Here is an 18,472-nt window from a genome sequence, read left to right on the forward strand (position 1 = left end):
ATATGTGTAGGGTAATAACCCTAGGATGTCCTCACAATCCGACACTCGTCTTTAGGGAAGGGCTGCCCTATACAACGGAGATGCAAACCTTGCACCCCGGTTACTTTTCGCAAAAATGGTACTATTCCACGTACCAGTCCGCAGAAAGGTAAGCAAGAAAAGAGCCAACCAAAAGTATTAAAAAAGATCTTTATTCAAAGCAGCTGTGAGGCGCTTGAGGTGGTGTGTCTATAGGCATGGCTCGGGCAGGGGTCAGGATCTGGAGTGGGGTGCCGGGCTTGTGGTGGGGCCCTGGGGAGAACTTGTGGTGGGGTGCTGGGCAGAACTGGGGGTGGGGTACAATTATTTTCATGTTTGCTGCGTGCCGATGATTCAGGTTAGACAACACAGCTCGGCAATCTGCTGTAGCACGGCTAAGAGATCCATCAAGTGCTTAACGAAGCTGTCCTCCTGTGAACTGATCGGTCATATCTGAAGTAATCGTTGCACTCCTCTTGCAAAAGAACTTTTCCACTGCACTGAAATTCTTTGTCCAGCTCTTGCACGATGACCTCACAATGCGTCGAGCCTGCAAAGAGAGGCATGATGCCATGATGAACCTAAATATGGCCATCACAGGACAAAAAGAGAAATGATTAAATAACACTGAATTTTGTGAGCCACAGTCGGCGTGAAAACACTCGACACACATTTTACAGGATAATTTGTAACAACTAGCAGCGCATGAGGAGAGGAGCAAAGTCCTCGGGAAAGACTTTCCAAAAACAAGGGTCCATTGCATAGCTATGGGACGTCACTAGCAGACGACAGAACTTAGCTACACACAGTATGTACGGAGCCTCGTCTGCTAAGCTCTGTGTCGTCCCGTTACGCTGGCGTCGTCAACTCTGCTCTTTGTTGTGATGAACGTCGTCGCGCTCTAAGGCCAAGTTATACGATCAATGAGGGATAAATTTAAAAAAGAATAAGTAGAAACCTTCATTAGGCTGCCAACTTTGAAGTGACCATTTTACCGAAATATGTTTAGACCGAACCGGAGCGAGGGCGAGACCACACTCTGGTGAGGTGCCCCCGGTGTTCTGCTGGTTCACATTAGCGCGTCCAAAAGGTATATCGGTACTGATTTTTCGACGGAGTGTATCAAGTAATGTTTCGTACTGTAGCAAATTATGCCTGAATGGGCTATTATTCGGGATGCTTGGTGCAGTTGACTTCTAACAGCGCTTGTCACATGCGCTGCTGCATTCGTCTTTCTCGTCAGTCGTTTCTCTCGTGCTGTGTAGATGAAACGTGGCTGTGCTATAACGTTGGATTGAAAGCACGTCTGGAAGGTAAGTGACACACTAAAGCGATAAACATCACCTGCCATTGATGAGAAGCGACATCGTCCGCCAGAAAACCGAAACTGAAACAGCGGTAGCTGTATAACGAGTCGAGTGTCAGGATTTCCGCGCCATTGTCTTTTTTAAGATGACCTAGACTCATTGTCATTCCACTACTTGTCCTAATTACGCTCGGAAGACAAGAACCAGATCAGAAAATAGTGTTAAATGCACATACCCCTTTGCCGCGGCATGGTGAGACTTGCATGCCTTTTTTCTTCGGTTTCTCTGAAATTACAGAGTTCCCCAAACAATGCACACATTTCTCGCGTCGAGCTCGCTTATTACTTTGATATTACTGTAGACGTTACACGAACACAGCGCGAAAAACTGAGAACGCAAGGGCGAAAGACGCGACTGTTTGCATTGAAATACACAGTAGACACCAAACTTCCGGTGGCTTCACTTGCGCCCACTTCGGAAAGCGGGATTGTGGCATCCAGCCACCTAGTAGAGATCAGTGTGTAGCACTCGCGGTAATACAGGACGTACTATGTCCACCGCTATAGACAGGGTGGCGCTGGCGAACACTCTAAAGGTTTGGCGACACTACTCCTAAATACCTTCGAAAGCAGAAGATTAGAAAACCGTCGCTGTTGTACAGTTGGTCTGTCTGTATGTTGCTTCAAGGAAGAAAGAAAGTGCACAGGCCTGCTCACTGGCTCAAGACGAGCCACAATCGCTACCACGTGCAGATAGAATGAGAGTTGAAAGATGGGATAGAAAGACAGGATAGTAAAGACGCGCGCTAAAGAGAAGGCCGATCCCGGAGGTAGTGCAATACCGGGCCAACCGGTGGCGGGAGTGAAGCATCCTTCAAACTCTCCGCCACATTTATAAACATAAGTCGAACTTGGACCCGTAACAGATACCCTACGGGGTCCGGACAGTTGGTTGAGCACCGGAAGCGAAATTTGGAGCCCGTGGTTTCGAATCCTACTGGCGGCATGTGGTTGTTTTTCTTTTGGTTTTTAATAATTTATTTATTGTACTTATTTTATTTATTTATACATACTGCAGCCTTAATAAGGCTCCAGCTGGAGTGGGCAGGGAGAGAAAAAGCTCATATAGAAAAATACAATTGTGTAAAAAGAAATAAGATGAAAAATGTCACTAACAAGTGATCACCAACAAAAACTCTTCAATGGGTAGCGAGCGGATGTTTCCAGGCAGCGAATTTCAGAGCTCCGTGGCCAAGGCAAAGAAATTGTGTTTGAACGCCTCAGTGCGGCCAAAGAAAGAGGTAAGGTTCAGGCTATGGCAACTTCTAGTGATGGAAGGTTTGCTAGAGTTCAATGGAAGGTTTGCTAGAGTTCAAATAATTGCTTAGTGAATGAAGGCGCTGAGAATGAACCAGTGTGAGTAAAAACTTCGAACATTGTAATCGGCGACGAGATTATAGTGTTGTGAGACCTCAGGCTGCATATTATGAAGGAGAAAAATCTCGGCCGTAATTGGGAAAGATTAAGCCCACTGATTGCTTTTGACTGATTATATTTTTTTAATATCGCATTTCTTATGAGGACTCCGTATGATACAGCCGTAATCAAGGATGGGGCGGATAAGCGTTTTATGTGTAAGCAGTTTAGTATCCTTTGGCCCCTTGCGCAATATATGATGGAAATACCCGAGACTTTTAAAACCTCAGTTGCGTATGATATCAATATGTTTCGACCATGACATGGCTTGAGAAAATGACCGAGGTATTTAAATGTTGCTCTTTGTAAATCCTGACCGTGGAAACTGTACATGAAAAGTAAAGGACATGGGCGTCTAGAAAAGGACCTGGCAACTGTTTTAGTGAAATTAATGCTAATTGGCCATTCCTTACACCACCTACAAAATTTAGCAAATGAGTCGTTAAGCAATTCATGGTCAAGTGGTGCGTTAATGCTGTGATACAGGACGCTGTCATCAGCGTAAAGACGGAATTTTAGCCTGCAAACATTGTGGCAGATCATTAATATATAACAAGAAAAGAAGCGGGCCTAAAACAGAACCTTGTGGAATGACGGATGGAACACTAACCAGGGAGGAAATAGATGAATTGAAGTGTACCGACTGAGAACGCTGGGTTAGTGAGCTGGATATTCAACCAACCAGGGAAGGGCTAATTTAAAGAGTCAAGTTTTGGGGGGCCTTATGGGTATGGGATGATGTCGAAAGCATTGGAGAAGTAAAAAAAAATGCCGTTTAACTCTTTCAATAAGTACTCTAGTAACCTGCCTTTAAAGAAATTAACTTTAAAAAACATCCCTATGTTTCTTGGCTTCGGTGACTGTTAGGTTACGTCATTTATCTCACAACGGGTCTCTCTTTCCAATTCTCTTGTCTGCTTTACGGAGTAAACTTATGGCATTCTTATTGACTGCTTTACTGATTGATCGATTATGCCTTCGCTGAAAGGGGAGATGAGTGCACCTGCCATAAAGCCAGTAGTCCTAGGCTCCACTGCTGCGACCACGGCCGTCTCGCTGTTGGGCATTTTAGGCCCCTCGATGTGGAATGAATCAGCCGCTTCTCTCAGGTGCTGAGCGGGACGTGAAAAATGAAACAATTGACTTGCTTTGCCAAGCCATGAATTAAATGCTAAAGAAAGCGCAATGATGATATTAGTGTTTATTTTTACATGCTTAATCCGATTTCACTAGATCGTTATTTCAACATATTGTTACGAGGTGGCAAGCCAAGGAAAGCACGACATGATGACAGAATGAAGATATGATCTAATGGCTCAAGGGCCTAGCGCGAGCACTCCGTCCCGCGCCTCTGCACTCTTCTTCGTCTTCATAACATGACCCCGGTCCTCAGAGCGATCGTCCCGATCGATTGCTTGAATTACGAATGGTGAGGTGACGATGAGGATTATCAGGAAGGATAGGAGAAGATGAAAGGCTTGCCACCAAGATGAAGGAGATGATCTGGTGGACGGTTGCCCCCGGAGCTTCAGGTCCAGCGGTCGGTCACCCACAGCCGAAGGTCAAGGGTTGAGGGATCGCCGCAGAGCCTGGGCGGGGGTGCCGTCTTGGTTCGGGTCGTAGTCGGGTCATCGCACGTCAGGTTCTGGTCGTCGTGTCTTGTGTTCGGGGCTGGGGACGGGGCGGGGGAAAGCGGCTGGTCGGTTCTGGTCAGTTCGAGCTGGTGTTGAGCCGGGCGGCGGAGCCCAGGTCCCCTCGGCCGACGACGAAGGCAAGCAGAAGGCGGCGATGCTCCGGGGACTAGGATGACGATGAGTACCCAGCACCTCACACCAAATGTTACGTGGTGGCAAGCCAAGGAAAGCACGACATGACGACAGAATGAAGATATGATTTAATGGCTCAAGGGCCTAGCGCGAGCACTCCGTCCCGCGCCACTGCAATCTTCTTCGTCTTCATAACAATATTTCGTCTTGAGCCGGTGAAACCATTCTTGGAGACCAAAGTTTTGATATCAATAAAGGTCATTACAATCATTGCATAGCAGAAACTCTTTTCCGTGTAGCCTCTGCGGTACCTCAGTGGTTATGGTGCTCGGCTGCTCACCCGAAAGATGTGGGTTCGAGCACGCCACTACGGCGTCATTCAGAGGCTGTGTCGCTTTGCGACGTTCAACCCCATGAATCAAACCATCTTTTTGCTGTCTGTGCCGGTCAGAGACATGGTCCAGCAATAATCTCTTTTACTATAAGCACGTCGTTATTGTCACAGTTTAAGCCGAAGGCATAAGTATTGTAACATTCTCTGCTGTAATAATATTCTGTTCTATGCGAATCTGATTTTTTTTTTTCACTCGAATTGGTTCTATAACAGTTCGTGTACTTTCCGTCTTAAAAGCAGTACCCTCTATACCAGCCAGCGAATATTACCGTGTGTTAATACCAAGATCATGTATGTGTAAAGACTGAACCATGGTTTATGGGCTTAACGTCCCAAAGCGACTCAGAGTATGAGGGACGACGTAGTGGAGGGCTCCGAATAATTTCGACCACCTCGTGTTCTTTAATATGCACTTTCACCGCACAACGCGTGGCTATAGTATTTCTCCTCCATCAAAATGCGACCGCGTGGCCGGGACGGAACCCGTGTCTTTAATGTGAGCAGCTGAGTGCCATAACCACTGTGGCACCACGGCGGCTGAAATGAACGAAATAACATACATTATTGTGCAATAATAACTTTATGGTAAGCTTAATGAAGGCTTTGGCACGATAGCGCGCTAATAAGAGCAATTCCTGCAGAAAGCAGCCGCAGTAAAGAGTACGTGGCACATAAGTGAAAACAAGCACAACAAAAAGCGTACGAAGAATTCAAAAGCAAAGTTAATATGGCGATCTTCCACCCACGACTGCAAGAAGGCAGCACGGCGATGGCCATAGTCATACAAGCACTTGGCGGTTGTTAGAGAGAAAAACCGCGCCCAGCAAGGCAATATTTAACCATGGCTCTTAGATTTTTAAGCAAAGCGTTGATGTTGCCATGAGAGTACCAAGCATTGTGGTCTCGGCCGATCATGATCGCGATCCTTCAGGAGGTAGCAGGTCTCCACTCCTACGATTTTTGTAGCTATAGCTACATTACGGTAGCATTTCGAGCCTTCAGCGTGGCGGCGCCGCCATGCTGTCACGTGGTTGGTCACGTGGTGCGGAGCAGCTGCCGGCGGCGCGGCGCCGTGGTTAATCACGTGGTTCGTCACGTAGTTGGTAACATGACCAGCCACGTGGTGCGGAGCAGCTGCTTCTGCCGGCGAAACCGAGCTGCCACAGATGTGCGCATGCGCAGTGTAAAGTGAGACGAAAATGAAGAAGGAATGCCCAACGAAACGGAGCGGCGAAAAACTTTGCAATTCAACTGAGCAAGTTCCACTCGGCCACTTGTAGCCATCGCGTCACTCCAGATTTCAGCCGAGCGAAACCACCGCCAATATTTTTGATCAGGACTTGTCGAGCGTTCATGCGAAGTACTAAATACGGCATAGAGGGAAGGAATCGACTGTTAGGCGAGTTGGTGCATGACTCGAGGATTCGAAGCGCCTTGTCCATATTCCATCTTCGTTCCTCTTGTCCATTCTGGCGCCTTGTATCTTCGATAGAAGAAACGGTCAGGCCATGAGCCCGTGGTGGTGAAAGCCGAGTAAGAAAATTCGCGGCAGTACTTGTAAACAATTCAGTTATCCAGACCTATAAGTACAAGGATATTCGCCGGCCAGAACATTGCAATCAGCAATTAGCTGTAACGTATACTCCTAAACACACCAGTGAGTATAACGATAACTGAACATAGCGTGTTTGGGGAGGCTCAGTCCACTAGCCAACATTTCAACAAGGGAACTTCACTGAGACAAAGACCCCCATGTAGACATGTTGCCTAGCGGACAGAGGCTCTCATCCCGCCCTTTGTTAATTTGGTTTTGTTTTGTGTCAAGAATCCGAACTTCCTGCTTTGTCTGTAGCGTAGATACGTGAGAAGGTGAAATTATGGGTCGCAGAATGGCTCAATGTTCGTTGTGACTCTCTAGACGGTCGACGCATGCGTGTCTGACGAGCTGATATTCTGGCATCCTGTTGCGGGAACATCAATAGTAGGGTCATGAACTTCCGTTTGGGATGACCTTGAGTGTTTTTTTTACTAGTTTGTTGCAGGCTACCCACGACGTTTACGCTGTTTTAATGCGGAATATTTTCTAGTCGCATTGCGAGAAAAGCTGGCGGCGTGCATTAGTGTGCGCATTCGCAAATGGTACCGAAAATTCCACCAATGGCAAGAATAAAAAAAATGGTGGCGTCATCAATCGGCCGTATGACGCACACACCAAGCCAAGCTCTGCCATTTAATACAATCGTATAGACTTCGTTGGCTGACCTCCACGTGGGGCTAGTTTTTTGAGACAACATTCGCACCAAAACTTTGATGAAACCATTGTCGTACATCGTTCCGGGTGGTGTCATGGGACTTCTCGTTGCATATAGCTCATATGTGCCAGTCAAGTTGGAGTCTAACTTGCGATTCGAACCGACGATATATGCACCTCCAATTGTATGCCCCCTCAAACTCTTTACCTGTTGCGTTTATGCGCGGTAGAGGTGTCCACCGAGATGTTAGACAGTTACTGCGCCATTTATTTTCTCAAAAACCAATTTTCATATCAAAGTTGTGATGCAACCGTTCGTCGTACAGCACTTCAGGTGGCGTCATACGCGTGTGTGTATGTGTGTGGGTTGGTATCAGTGCACCAAGGGGCAGTAATGCTTTCGCTTTCCCACGCGTAAGCAGTCTTAAGGGTCCCTGCTGATTTTTTTGTTAGCTCATTTGTTCAGCCTATTATTTTTCCTGCACATAGCTTGGTTGTTACTACATTTTCCTTTGGTTCTTTTCATTTTCAGGTTGAGAAGACGACCCGAAGTGGTCTTCCGCACGAACCAAGTAAAATCAAAGGGTGCTTCAATTGTGCGTCCGCAGTGTCTTCTGATAAACATGATTAAACAACTGAAAGGCCCACCTTCTGCTTTTTTAGTCAATGCCGTAATGGGTCAACAATTTTCGCAGTCCCGCTGGAGTTACTTTTCAGTATTTTTGTTGCTCAGCTGTAGGAATAATAAATAAAACACAATAATTTATCGGGTACTGAAACTGCGATTATATTGTTTCATTATGCATGTTGTGCTCCCGAGTAGTGAACCGTAAACATTTTTGTTTTAATTTTGGATTCTTCATACAAGTTGGATGTATTCAACACGTGAATATCAAATACATCCCATTCGCGGCAAGTTGTCCAACGATGAAGGTAAAGAGCACATTCCTGCGCATTATGTAATTTCTTTCAATATGGTAAGCATTTCAGGTCTGCATGGTGCTTCTGTTCCTTACGAAAAATACTACAGAATAATTATCAATGAAATGAACCTGTCGTAAGCTGGGGACGTGTATTTGTAGCGGTGTGTCCCTTGTAGCGTTCTGGCGTTTCTTGTGATGTGGTTTTTATACTAGTTAGTCAGTGTAGCAGTCTGTCGCTTGTATTAGTATGCCGTTTTTAGAAGCGTGTAACCTCTTGTAATCTACGACTTACTGGTCGTACCGCGTCCAGTACTGTAATGCCCTGCATATTTTGGTGCATTTTGACTTATGCACTACATATAGGTTTCAGCGAAAAAGCGTGCAAAGTGCGGTCCGAAAACTGCCTCAGTGTCAAGGTTATGAATGCATATGGAAGGCACTACTTACTCTTTGCTGCTTTATTTCAAAGCTTTATGTTGCACTCTTGATGATTTAGTCTTGAGGCTTTTACCCATATGCCTCCGTCGCCTTCTGAACCTGTATAAGAGCACAAAATGCGCCAAAGTAAATTCAATATTAGAGTGCACAATCAAACTATTGCTGCTACACTGCTTATCACCACTAGTTGTGATGAGTTTCCAACATTTCACACAAAAAGAAGACCACTTTACCTGCTTCAGAAAGGACAACTATAATTTCTGTAAAGACAAAATACCTTTGTATGCTGCATGTGGCAAACCAAAAATAAAACTACGTGAATGTGTACCTGCAGGCACAGAATTACGCTCCTTGCACATGCCAGTGAAACGCACTTTAAAAATTGTCTTTTTGCTTCGAATACAAATGTTATTTCAAGCTATGTTGCATTTGTTGCTTTAGCACAAATCTTGCCTAATTACTGCCGCATATCCGCACACTTTTGCCTCAGGTAGCGGGCAGGCTGCTTACGCCATTTTGGGATGTCGGCGTCTGGGCAGCCTTTCTGCCTGAGAAAGTATGGGAAAGCAGCTCAGCAAAAAAAAAAAAAAAACGCACGTGTGAGTAAGGGTACACAATTAAACATCGATGCACTGATGTAAAGAAATCTTTGTCATATCAAAGTACACTCCAGCCCATTTGTAACCGCCGTAGATATAACGAACACTCGCTTAATACGAACGAGGGCGCTGCTGCCGTTAAAATAGGCTTACGATGACAATGCTTGTTAAATAAAATGAGCAACTACGGCCAGACCACTCGGTTATAGCGAATGATGAAAACTTGCAAACAGTCCCCCCGCAGACCAAACACGCGCTTCCAGCGAGCGTATGCAGAGTGCCTATCAGTCTTCATGAATCACTTCGGAGCAAGCTTGGCGACCCCCCCCCCCCCCCAATTTAAAAAAAAAAATCACTATTAAAACTGTACATAACTGTGAGCAAAACGCGCGAAAGGACTATATGGTCAACTATTACATGTGAGCGTGTCGGCTGAACAAATCGTGCGAAGTGAAGGATAAGCGCTAAGGGCGCGAGATAGGGACAATGTCGAAAGCGAAGCTAATAGACCGAGCGAGATTGATTGCATCTGAAACACATGCGCTTATTCTCGCTTGTTTCGCCTCACTGCGCTGTGATAAGGCGCTGACAAGCCGGTCTATGGTCAGGCCATACTCTTAAAGAATTGGCCGTGTGTACATACTATCAAGGGCAACGCAGCGAGCTATAGAAAGGAAAATGATAGGTGTAAATTTAAGACAGAGGCAGATAGCAGGGTGGGTCAAGGATCAAGCCAGATTTAATGACGTCTTAGTCGAAATCAATATGAATAAATGAACTTTCGCAGGGCATGTAATGCAAAGGCAAAATAACCGCTGGTAATTAAGGGTAACAGAGTGGATTCCAAGAAAAGGCATGCGTAGCACGGTGCGGCAGAAGGTTAGGTGGGTGATGAGATTAAGAAGTTTGCAGGCATAGGGTAGGCGCAGCTAGCAAAGGACAGGGCTAATTGGAGAGATATGTGAGAGGCCTTTGTCCTGCAGTGGGTGCAGCCAGGTTGATGATGATGATAAAAATATGCTATCAACTCCGCTTTCGTTTCACTTCGCATTTTGGTCGCAAAAAGGGAGGTCCACTTACTACAGACTTCGGTGTGAACATTTGCATTTTCTGCTAGTGTGAAGTCCCTTAAATACTGGCTAGACTACCTCTTATTAAGCCTAATTACGATAACTGCCAGCCTATCATAAATACAGGTTTTTTTTCATATTAGTAGTTAATCTAACATGAAAAATCTGATACCTACTTGTCCCTTGCCGGTGAACTGCGATAGGGGTATACAAGCCTCATCTATACTAACTACCTTGCTAAGCCCCATGACACCCACTTTAATGTCTCCATGAAAACTGAGCATCACTTATTGCAATAAGACTATAATGTTACAGCCCCTTGCTAGCTTATTGCACAAGTATGTTGTCGACTTTTCTCGCACTGTACCACAATGTCTACATTTACACAAGGGAGATGGGTACGTACCTTTGTGCAGACAGCAGAATTTCTTGGTCCTGTTCTTTTTACAGACTGTTGGTGTACTGTGTTGAAGAAAACAACAGGACCGTGTACTGGGTTGGGTACGCACAAAAATAGTGACCTTAAACCCACCTGAAAGACGCAAGCTTTGCTATATATGCAAAAAAAATAATTCGCTCATGCCTCCTAACATAATTCAAAATGTACTGGAAGTGGTGTCAACCAATCGGCTTTTAATATACTAGTCCCCACACCTGACAAGCTGCCGTATATTTATATATATGCTGTGAGAATATAACGGGCTTGGCTGCTGAACAAACTATACCGGGTGTTTCAAATTATTCATTACAGATTTTTATTTGATAAGCCATGAGAGATGCGTCACTGTGGTTTGTGCAGGTGGGCTCTACAGTAAAGCAAACATTATTTACCTAATTGAACTCGACAATAAAGGAATTATTTATTTATTTATTTAAATTACCCTCAGGGCCATGCGGATTTACAATGGGGAGTAGTTATGCAATGTAACAAAACATAGAAACATGAGCATAATATTACAGAAGGCTGCTAATTATACAATGTTATCTAATGCATTCTTGAAATAAACGGTGATCATTAATTAGTGCCAGTAGTGCGGTAAGGGGATTGCGGTCGTCGGATGTCCGGGGTAAAAACGATTGAAAGTAGGTTTTCGTTCTGCACAATGGTATTCCAACCTTGTGGGCGTGATCGATCCGTGGTGATACGCACTGCGGGGGTGAAATAAGTTCTTCGCGCAGGTAAGAATGGTGAAAAGGTTCATGAAAAAAGGCGAAGACGAAGTGGTCGACGACGGGACGCATGGGATGGCAGACCGAGACTAGCTTTCATGCTGGTTATGCTTGCAGTTCTGTTGTAGTTAGAGAGAATGAATCGAGCCGGTAGATTTTGGACCATCTCAAGTGAGAGTATTAAGTCCTGGTGATAAGGATCCCATATTGATGCTGTATATTCGAGTTTAGGTAAAATGAGGTTTTTTTACAGTGAAAGCTTCAGAGATGAAGGTGCTTCTCCGAAGTTACGGCGAAGATATCCAAGTTTTTTGTTGGCGCTGTTAACGACATGTGTAACATGAGCAGTCCAGGTAATGTTATTTGTAATCTGAACACTGACATATTTATAGGAGTGTACAGAGTACAGCGACAAGCTCTTAAGGTGACAAGAGGGCAAGTCATTAGTCACTATAGGCACACGCATGAATTTGCACTTAACATTAAAGATTAGCCAAGATTTACACCAGGTTGAGATGGAGTCGATGTCGGCTTGAAGCATTCGTATGTCGCCATCGCGTGTGATTTCGCTGAACATTACGCAGTCGTCGGCGAATAGGTGAACGTAGATGAAATGCAGGTGGTGTTGGGTTGTTAATGTAAGTAAGGGAAAGAAGCGGACCGAGCACAGAGTTTTTCGGAACACCGGAGTGAGCCACACTCGGGTCTGAGGTGAGGTCATTAATGGAAACGAACTGTTGACGGTTGATAAGAAAAGCTTCAAGCCAGGTTAGAATCTTTGGGTCCAGGTTAAGTTGCTGCAATTTGTTCAGTAGTAAGCTATGATATTCTTTATCAAGCGCTTTCGCGAAATCTATGAACACGCAGTCAGCTAGTGAATTACGATCATGAATAACATGCAACTTGTTAGCAATGGGTACAAGTTGGGATTTACACGAATATGATTTTCGGAATCCGTGTCGAAATTGTGAGAAGAGTTCGATTCTAGGAAGTTAGCTAGGTGAGAAAACAGGACGTGTTCAAGAAGTTTGTAAGGAATGCTACGGAGAGAAATTGGCTGGTAGTTTAGTGAAGAATGCTTGTTACCTGATTTGTGGAGTGGAATCATCTTCCTCGCCTTCCATGCGGCAAGCAGCGAACCCTGGTCAAGTGACTGCTGTCAGATTTTTCTTAGTGTGACGGAGGAATAAACATGTACTTTTTTGAAACTTGGCATTGATTATGTCGCAGCTTGGAACAGTGGATAATTTTACTGAGTTTATCAGTTTTTCAACACCATCAAGGTCTATTGTGAGGGGATACTTGGGCGTATAATGGAATGACACTGTGCTCGGAAGCGTAGGATCGGCGGTGTTAGAAAAACTGGAAGTGAAAACCTCGTTTAACACGGAAGCTTGCAGTTCAGGGGGAATGGTAGTTCCAGATTTGTCAACAAGAGAGATGCTATCGTTATCTGTCTGGTTGATTGGGCGCCAAAACTTTCGCGCATCAGTGCATAGCAAGGGAATGGTAGTTCTAGAATTGTCAACAAGAGATATGCTATCGCTATCAGTCTGTTTCATGGGGCGCCAAAACTTTTGCGCATCAGTGCATCCTGTTCTAGCGCTGTAATGTATTCACGTGAAGAGATTTTATAAGCATTCCATCGGTCCCCGTTAGAAGAATGTTTTACAAGTTTGTACATACGCTTTTGACTGTTAGACAACCGCTTGATATTAGTCTTGTACCAGTGAGCTGTGCTGTTAGAGGTAAGTACACGGGTTGGTATGTACTTATCTGTGTGGTGAACAAGTCCCAATTCGATTGAGCTCTGTGATCGATGAAGCCGTACAAGAATGTGTCCAGAAATACACGCAGCTAACTTTTTATGGCGGCAAAGTTGCCTTTATTGCAGTTATCAATTATTTTCGTTTTCTTGTCATTTTTCGGACGAGAAATGCAAATTCCAAAGGTTATGAGGGTATAGTCGCTCAGGAGTGGCAAGTAAGTAACGTTCGAAACAAAAGATTGCGTTGTAAGGACTACGTCAAGCACATTTGAAAGAAAATCTTGAATTCTTGTAGCTTCTTTTACAAGTTGTGTGAGACAGAAGACAGAGCATAAGTCGAGAAAGTCTTTAGCTAGTGTAGAGAAGGGATTAATGGTAATGGGGTCAGTATCCCATGTAATGTTTGGAATATATAAGTCGCCAAGTAGGAACATAGGCGATGAAGGGTGCCAAGATGTAACAAGATTAATTGCATCATGCAGTTCAATCGCGAAGTTAGAAGAGTCAGATGGAGGACGATAACAAACTCCAATCACATGTTCCTGGTTATTAAAAACGATGTTAGCCCAAATTAACTCTAAGTAACTGGGAACAATGCATGGTGACTAAGTCTTCATTAATGGCTACGAGAACACCACTTCCCTGTCTAGTAATGCGGTCACAACGATAAAAGGAAAACCTGCGGGCTGTCGGGAAGAGCTCCCAGTCGTTAACTTCAGCTCGAAGCCAGGTCTCACTTAACACTAATGTCGGCGTTAATAGTATCATTTGCAGAGGCTGGTTCATTACGCTTGTTAAGGATGCTACGTATGTTAGAAAACGATACCTGTATTCAAATGTTCCAATCAATCCTGGTCTGATGGGATGGCCGGATTGGGCTGGTCAGTTGCTCGTCGCGAGCAATGAATGATGATGGCACACTGGCCGGTGATCGAATATACGGCGGTTAGCGGTACGAAAAGCACTTCGGGTCTTCGTACGCTCGTCCGGCGACACTTTGCCGGTTGGGGCAGCAATTCGAACTCTTAAGACAAAACTTATTTAATAAAGAGGAGACCGAAATACAAGGCAGTGATGATAAAGCAGTTTAAAAGCAGCCGAAACAGACTCGGCGCGCTCCTCTGAAGTCTTTGTTTGCAGCGGGTTTTAACCCCTTCAATAATTGGGCGGAGCTTTACTAAACCAGCTCTGGCCCAATTTGAACCAATAGCAGTGCAATGGCACCGTACATGCAAGTGGGCGGAGCCCAGGGCTCACCAGAGCCTGACTCTCTGGACTCGCCTCCTGGAACGTGCAGGGCGAGCAGTTTCGCGTATGCAGCTCGCTGCACGTGCATTCCATCGAGGCACTCACACATCGGCTTTGCCGTCTCCGCTGACAACAAAAGAATTTCTTCAGCGCGAAAAGCCCCTGCGACTCTGCCAAAACAGTTCGGGGTTCTTCCCCCGCTTTCCCGCGGCTTTGGGTAGCGTCCGGAATGCGCGATGCACTGTCACTGTTCTACCCCTCGTGCAGCAGGGGATGAGTCGGCACCAGAGCCGAAAGGATTAGCGCGGGTAGCTGTAATCGAGGCACCCTACGCGCGGGCGTCGCGCCTCTCAGTGAACACCTACTTCCCACGGAGTTGACCGCTCCCAGAAAAAGAGGGGAGTGTGGGGGGGGGGGGGGGGGAGGCGAACGACCCATCGGCGCTTGTATATTTAACTGAAACTTCCCCTCCCCCTTTCCTAGCTTGCATCATGTGATGACGCTTTACCGCGGCAAGCATCTGTATTCTGTGGCGTGGCAGACTCGGCTGTGCTATCAGTGATGGCTATATTGTCATTCTGCGGCGCTCCGCCGAGGAAAGCATCCGTTTTCTATGGCATGGTAATCTCAACTATGCTATCAGTGGAGGCATTGTAGGCGTATAATTTCTCGTTCACTGTCATTTTGTTGTAGCGCAAATGAAGACTAGGGGAGCCTGGCAGACGTTTCGCGAATTAAACTAGCTTAGTTCTGGCAGCATGTGCGGCGAGGGAAAATCTTAGGACAGTGTTAAACGCTTATCTTTAAGTCTACTGCATGTCGAAAGTACACGTTATTTCAGTTTGAAGCTGTTGAACTGAACTGTGATAGGGCGACATTTTGAACCTAGATTGGTTTCCTGAAGACATAAGGCTACGGGCAACATTGACCCTAAAATATCTGTTATGTCACTGTAATTCCTTAACAGGCCTCTACAGTTCCACTGCACTAAATAATTAATAATAATAATTGGTTTTTTGGGGAAAGGAAATGGCGCAGTATCTGTCTCATATATCTTTGGACACCTGAACCGCGCCGTAAGGGAAGGGATAAAGGAGGGAGTGAAAGAAGAAAGGAAGAATAGGTGCCGTAGTGGAGGGCTCCGGCATAATTTCGACCACCTGGGGATCTTTAACGTGCACTGACATCGCACAGCACATGGGCGCCTTAGCGTTTTTCCTCCATAAAAACGCAGCCGCCGCGGTCGGGTTCGAACCCGGGAACTCCGGATCAGTAGTCGAGCGCCCTAACCACTGCACTAAAAAAGCCAAGTTTATTTTTTGGGGTGGGAACTTTATGAGGTGTGTGTGTGTGTGTGCGTGTACGTGCGTGCGTGCTTGTGTTCTATGTGGGTGTGCAGGCGCGCATATATGCATGCATTGCACGCCGTGGCAGGTACCAGTTCAGTTAGCAATGTTTGGTCGCGAGAGGTTGTAGCAGAGCAGTGGTGCATCGATTACCTGTGTACCACTGCGCCAGAAGTGGTACGAGGGCACTAAAAGATCTATGAACATAGAGTAGAAAATGACCAATTCCTCTTATATGGGTCTTAACCCATGGGTCTTAGCAGCTTCCATCCGTGATCAGTGTATCCGAACACCTAAACTGAAGGCAAAAAAAGAAGTGCTAGCGTGCCTAATTCGCTTTTGGCCCGACTACGCAAATCGATCGTCACTTTTTATTTTTTTTTAGCATGAAGAGCCACTAGTTATCTTTTTTAACTCAGCTCCTGTTAGAAGTCTTCTTATCATCCAACAGCCATTACGTTATCAATTTCAACGGCTGTATCGTTGCGAAACATTTAGATGGCTTTGAAAAAACTTTCTTCCTGGACTAGATAATATCTTTTCGGTAACTGCCGCCTCTGAGCCTTTTTACGCGATGCCGACAGAGACCTGTACTGCTTTGATTCTTATTGTTCTGTGTTCTCCCATAGAGTTGTTTAGCAGTGGGGAAGCAGCCTCTTTTGCATCACCCGGCGTCATGTACAGGCGTAGCAGGGTCTCGGATTTATGATTATAAACTGTGAATTAGTCTGGTTACAATCCGCCTTTTTCATATTCCTGTGCTGCTACCTCGCGTACAACGCTGGAAGCTCACTGGAAGGGTACTGTGCGCCCAACCCGGCCGGACTGAGTGCCGCTGCGGAGCACGTTTTGTTGGAATCTGTCAACGATGGCGTGTCCTGGGCAGCAACTGGCACCTGGAGGATTTCTAGGATTAACTGATGGCTGGGTGCGAAGTCCGAGGCAGGCTGCTGTGCCCACCGAAGAGCAAATTCTTCGGTATCTCCGATCATCCGGCATGCGATGCGAACGCCAGATGAGCAAAGGCCGCCGCTTCAGAGATGAAGGCAACATTCGGAACATAATGTTCAATGAAATATCCCCGATCAGTGAGGTTGGCGTTTTCCGCTGTATATGCCTGCCATCCATTAAATGGTGGATACTACATCGTGCACGCCGTAGCACTGAAAACAACTGGGGACAAGTTTTCACAAGCAATCGTGCTCAAGCGCTGCCGAATAGCTACACGAACTACAAAAGCTCAAGCGTACTCGCAACGTGGCAGCTATGCTAGAATTTCACTTTATTTTCCCACAGCACACCGCTGCATAGGGTAAACAAGCATGTGCGTTCATAAAGACGAGCGCGAGGGGCGCACATTGTCATTCCGGCGATACCACGCAGCGCTCTCCATCATGGATATGATGCGAACACACGCATAACGCACCTTCTTCTTCTACCTCTTAATACATGGCACATACCCACACCGAGGGATTAGCCAGGGTGTAGTGGCATAAACAAGGAAATTTCCATAGGTGATTATGAAAAAATTTAGCACCATGCGTGAATGCTCTCGTAGCTTCTTTTTCGTTGTCCGCTCCATCGCGCGTTGAAAGCGGCTCACAGCACTTGCCCATTCGGCCTTCTTGCTTCAGAAAGCAAAAAGCGTCGGAACGAAGTCTAAATGCCGCGGTGGCATTCGAGGCCTTCCTTGCCATGAATAAAACATTTCGTGATAGACTGCACATGCATTTAAACGCAGTACCTCGTCCGTACCTGTCACAAAGTGATTCTCGCACAGTCTTGACTTGTTTGACGGTGCCCAAGGGCGGCCACGATCGTCGAGCCGGCGAACTGCTTTTATCCACGCTTTGCGTCGAAGGCGGTCCCGGGAAGCGTTCGGAAAGCGAAAAAATATGGGTTTGCTTCCCTTTACATATTGGGCATTGCCGAGTCGTATGCAACACATGTCGTATGCATCACCAAATGCGTCGCGCTGAACGCCCGACGGCTGCAGCAACGCACCCCGCGTAAGAAGCCGGTTTATTGTTTACACTTCCACGGCCGGTCTCGAGTGTAGCGCGCGACCCTTCCAATATGTTTCGCGACACCGCCGCCAGGGGATGGGCGCATGCGCAGTCGCGTCGTGAAAAAGGCGGATTCTCTCTGCTCTTTAGAACACAGCTGGCAAAAAAGTTTGTTCGGTTCTATTTGTCGATCACCGTCATCAACTACAGATTTTTGCCTTTAAAATGTTATGGTAACATTATCATGGAAAACAACTTTCTCCCAGGCACACAATTGCGATCGTGGTATTAAAACTAAAAACTGGTTTGTCGTTCACGCGCATTGCTGTGCTGTTTGTTGCGTCCAAGGCAACGGTGGCAAGATACTTTTATAGAACCGTACCTCTGTTAGCCAGTGGGATGTCAGTTGCAATTCATAAGCAAACGAAGGAAAATGTAAAGGGAAACTTGCCAAAATGCTTTCATAAGTTCTCAAGGGTCGGAGTTGCGCGTGATGGTACTGAAATAGAGTCTGAAAACTCTGAATGTGTTTCTTGCAATATCCACATATACTCGCACTACAAGGGCAGGGACACTGCGAAGTTCTTTATTGGAGCTTCGCCTGCAGGGCTGATATGTTGGGAAGCCATTTCGGGGTCGAGCATCTTACAAGGCAACAGTGGAATAAGTTCAAGTTTTAGATTTGCTAGGTTT

At 45.9% G+C, this 18,472-nt stretch overlaps 1 long non-coding RNA gene across 1 annotated transcript; it reads right to left on the bottom strand.

Annotated features, from left to right (window-relative positions):
* Positions 1-236: 236 nt before the first annotated feature.
* LOC144132435 (uncharacterized) lies at positions 237-10,708 on the bottom strand. Its single transcript, XR_013314815.1, has 4 exons — positions 10,648-10,708; positions 8,582-8,671; positions 1,561-1,610; positions 237-568 (listed from the first exon to the last, which is right to left on the bottom strand). It is a non-coding gene; the product is annotated as an uncharacterized LOC144132435 (long non-coding RNA).
* Between the last annotated feature and the right edge of the window lie 7,764 nt (positions 10,709-18,472).

The sequence above is a fragment of the Amblyomma americanum genome, chromosome 5 (genome assembly GCF_052857255.1).
Source record: "Amblyomma americanum isolate KBUSLIRL-KWMA chromosome 5, ASM5285725v1, whole genome shotgun sequence".
Lineage (NCBI taxonomy): Eukaryota > Metazoa > Arthropoda > Arachnida > Ixodida > Ixodidae > Amblyomma > Amblyomma americanum.